Raw genomic sequence first — 5,000 nt, 5'->3', positions numbered from 1 at the left:
GTCCGCTTGTCCGTCTGTTATCTTTTAGTTGTTTATACGGGGGTCTATGTGGTGTGTGTCTGTTTACAGTATTTTTGTGTGATGGTGTGTGGGATGTCTGTGTGAGTATGATATTTGTGTGTGTGTGTTTGTATGTTTGAGTGTGTGTGTGTGTGTGTGTGTGTTTGTGTATGTTTGTGTGATGTGTTTGTGATCTGTGTGAGTTTGTGTGCAGGTGTGTGTGTGTGTGTTTGTGTGCAGGTGTGTGTGTGCGTTTGCATGTGTGCATTCGTGTAGATTAGGGAAGCGAGGAAGCCCTGGGGTGATTGTGATGGTGTATGTGATGTTTTTTGTGTTTGTGCGTGTGTGTTAGTGTGTATGATGTTTTTTGTGTTTGTGCGTGTTTGTGCGTGTGTGTTTGTGTGTGATGGTTTTTGTGTGTGTGCGTGTGTGTGTGTGTGTGCGTGTGTGTGCGTGTGTGTTTGTGTGCGATGGTTTTTGTGTGTGTGTGTGCGTGTGTGTGCGTGTGTGTTTGTGCAGGGCAGGGCAGTGAGGGTGTCCGGAGGTGATTGAGCCACAGGCTGGAGATAAGACAGCGTCCGTCTGTCCGCAGCCTTTCTCCTTCGCCTCTCTTGTCTCCCGCCTCTCTCATCCCATCTAAATAAGATCAGCTGTCGCTTCACAGGCCTGACAGAAGCCAGTTCCCAGTCCCCTCTCTCCCGTCCTAATCGATTACTAATGCCTACCAAGGACCGCTTTCCTATACTGATAAAGTATGTCACATCAAAGCAGGAAGAAACGCTGTTCAAAAGGGCCGTAGAATGAATCTACTGGTTCAATTATATATCAAATAAAGAAACTCTTTATTTGCTTTTTTAATAAGTAAGGTCAATATAAAGTAATCACCTCATTTATTTCCATGTCGAAAAGAGGCAGATTAAATTGGCCTTTGAGAGGAAATGTGGTTCTTTGAACAATGCAAATATTTTTCCTTGAACAATTAACAGTTATGTATCTCATGGAAGACCTCAATTTGTACACTATTAAATAAATAAACTCAAAGGATGTCTCTTCTCTTTCTATCCATAATATATGTTTCTATCCTATAGTCACATAGTTCTAATATAACAGATAATAAACCCTGAATACCTATTGGACGGAAGGGTCGGAAACCTTTTTACCACGTCACCATGACAACACAGAGTAGAAGGTGAATCTACTCCAGTGAGAGATGGAAGAAATGTTGCATTGTACGGTGTATGGAAATAATAGCCTAGACACTAACACACAGACACACACACGCACACCAACATAAACACACACAAAAACACACATGAACACACACACACATGCGAGCACACACACACACACACACACACACACACACACACACACACACACACACACACACACACACACACACACACACACACCACACACACGCACGCAAACACACTGCCGCTAACATTTGAAGCACTTTTTCACTCTAATCCTTTTATTCAGTCACACAGCGACATGCCACAGCAATGGCAAACTAAAGCAATTTGCTTCACATCCTTTTATTACAGTCCAATAAGCTCTTAAACAATTCAGCCTCAACTTTGATTACTTACTATTGCAATTTGCATATTCACACTCCAAGCCAGTGCGTCCTTAATGTAGCAGAGGTCAGCCGAACTGGGGCATTGGACAGACGCGAGCAGGATATATTAAAGTAGGTGTACAATCATTGCACAATTCATCCGTTTTATGATATAGGCTATAATATCACCTCTCTAATCTGGGGTCTTTCATTGGTGGTGGTTAGTTAAACCAGTTAGAGGGAAGATGGTACCCCCACCCACAATCATCTTCAAGTGGCGTTTTGACCAGGTTTTGACTGCAGTGAAAACAGGGACATCTAGTGTTTCTTTGGGGAAATGCACCCTTTCTTTATTTGACATTACCTTTCCTTTGCAGGCTGTATACAATGGTAACGATTAATAGACCAAATGCCATCAATGCCATCCCTTTACGGCGTAATCAGTTTTATGTGTTGTGGCAGGACAGCACTATGTCTAAGTGGGCTCATATTACTGCAGATAGAAGGCCAGAATAATGCATAATAATGATGAGGCAATATCGAGTCTCCGCTCTCCGTTGTCTTTCTCCCTCTCACAGTCACACAAACAAACACACCCAACCACACACACACACCCCAACAGACACACACCCACACACACACACACACACACACACACACACACACACACACACACACACACACACACACACACACACACACACACACACACACACACACACACACACACACACACAGATCTTGTCTCCGTGGTGGATGGTTGAGGCTATATTAGCTCTGTAACATCTCATGTATTTAATCAGTTGAGCGCCACCCAAGTGTCCACCACTGAGTGTCTCCCAATCATCTTAATGTGATTCCCCCCCAACTGTCCACAGCTTTAATCCTTCTGATTACGACTTAATAAGGCACTGATTACCCCCCCACACAAACACAAACACACACACTCACACAAACACACACACACACAAACACACGCGGGCACACAAACACACACTCACACAAACACACACAAACACAAACACACGCGGGCACACAAACACACGTGCCCGCGTCCGTGCACACACTACATGTGTCTTGGTGCTCCCTGTCATCCGTCTGAACAATTAAGTGATGGCAAGACAAGCTGTGACCAAAGTAAAGCAAAGGAGACAGAGACAGAGGGATGGGGGAATGGAGGGGAGAGGGACGGACACGCTGGACGGAGGGGTGGGTGGGGGGAAGGAGGGGTGGAGGGATAGAGAGGTGGAGGACTGGCAGAGGGGTGGATGAAGGGGTGGGTGGAGGGATAGATGGATGGAGCAGAGGACAGAGGGAGGGAGGGAGGGAGGGTTCAAAAGTAGAGCCAACAACAAGAACATCAACCCTTGTTGCGCTCCAGGGCTTGTGTTAGTGTGTGTGTGTGTGTGTGTGTGTGTGTGTGTGTGTGTGTGTGTGTGTGTGTGTGTGTGTGTGTGTGTGTGTGTGTGTGTGACGTGTGTGTGTGTGTGTGCGCGCCGACAGGAGCGGTGAGACGTTAAATCCACCTGACGACCCTGCCAGCCTCATCCTGGTCCCCCGGGGCCGGGAGCATGCCTGGGAAGCTGCCAGCAGGAAGCAGAATGATAGCCGGCCGACAGACGGCGAGGACATCCGCGTAGATCAGCGCCTCCGTCCAAGGTCCCCCACCCAAACCCCCTGCGGTGAACGCTTTCAAACACCCCATTTGTTCGAATGTGTGATTGTATAAAAATGATATAAAAAAGTGTGCGAATCAGACCGCATATAAGTGACGCCTTATCTCAGTGGCCGATGCTGCCTTGGTCTCCTGCTCGTGTGCTGTGTTGACGGCTCAGATAGCGTGATGGTTTAGCGGGATAGCTTAGCATCCATGTGTAGAGCATCCGGAGGGGGCGGAGCTAGCGAGTTACCAAGGGAACCAGCGATCCTCCGGCGACGGGCTCGCAGCAGGCCGGGGTCTCGGACATCCGACCGCTCTGTGGGAGCTGACGACTGCAGGAGTTGGTCTCATGATAGCCGTATAAACGAAGGAGGGGGGGGGGGGGTGACCCAGGAGGGGGGGCCCAGGTCAGCCTTTTGACACACACACACACAAACACACACACATTCACACAAATACACACACACAAACGCACTCTCACGCACAAACGCACTCACTCACACACTCACGAACACAAGCACAAACAAACACACACACACACACGTACACACACAAATAGTCGCACAAACACACACACACACACACACACACACACACACACACACACACACACACACACACACACACACACACTCACACTCACACTCACACTCACCAAACCTGGGACCAGGGACATTGCAAGCTGAGTTAGAAGCCAACGCAGAAGTGTTTATGAACAGTGGAGCCTTGTCTTCCATATGCCAAAGTGAGATAGATGCATATATTTTATGCCAAATCATTTCAGTGGCTGCAAGTCTACTGGCATTTTCTGTACGGTATATATATGATGAGGCGTGTAGCCGTAGAAGTTCTGTACAGGATTATCTCACACATCATTGGGCACCCGGCCCCCTGAAAGGACCAACAGGCCAGCAGATGTGTCTTTAGCAGATCATTGCAGAGAGCCGAGGCCCGAGGAGAACAGCCACCAGGGCTCCATAAAGCGACGACAGGTTACTTTATCGCCACGTTCTTTCTCGCTCGCTTCCTTTCGTTCTTTCGTTCTTTCTTTCTTTCATACTTTCCTTATCTTCAGACAGCCTTTCCATAGACGCTTTAATATAGTTCTTTTACATCATTCCAGACCTTATTAAAACACAGCACATCTTTAATTATTAGAGTGTTTAATTGCATTCACTCTTCTATAAAGATATTAACGTTCATTACTTTTAAAGTGCGAACTCCAGCACAGCTGCTGGGTGTTTCCAAATGAGCTTCCAAAAGCTCTTGTTTTGAAAATTGCGAGAGTAATTGGCTCTTCAGCCGAGCACATCGCCCTGCTCCGAAGCTCAAGGGCCCGCAGAATTAGTCTGTTAATCTAGACTTGCACGTTGTTCAACTTATTTCATAATGATGTTAATAGTATAATAACAATCATACATATTTACTTATTCTTCTTATGTCCATGTTATTTTGTTGCATTCGTTGGTAAGAAAAGATGAGGCGTTTATTTTTCTATTTGACAGCACCCCTGCATGTTAACTTTTTGTATTTTCATTTATTTCATTTTGTTTTAGAGTCTTTAGTCTGACAACATGTGTGCATTTTGCAAATGAGGCAACAGGAGTTACTTCTGGTTGCAAAAGGGAGAAGGTGTAAAGGTGTAAGGTGTAAGGTGTATTGGGTTATTTCAACAAAATCCTTTCAATTGAGTGATGATCAAAACAAACCAAACTGTGATGGGACAATATTCCAACGCGCTACAGAACCTTTGGGGTGGAGGGGACATCGCACAAAATG

The sequence above is a fragment of the Gadus morhua genome, chromosome 9, assembly GCF_902167405.1.
Source record: "Gadus morhua chromosome 9, gadMor3.0, whole genome shotgun sequence".
Classification (NCBI taxonomy): Eukaryota; Metazoa; Chordata; class Actinopteri; order Gadiformes; family Gadidae; genus Gadus; species Gadus morhua.
Note: the sequence above shows the minus strand (reverse complement) of the source record.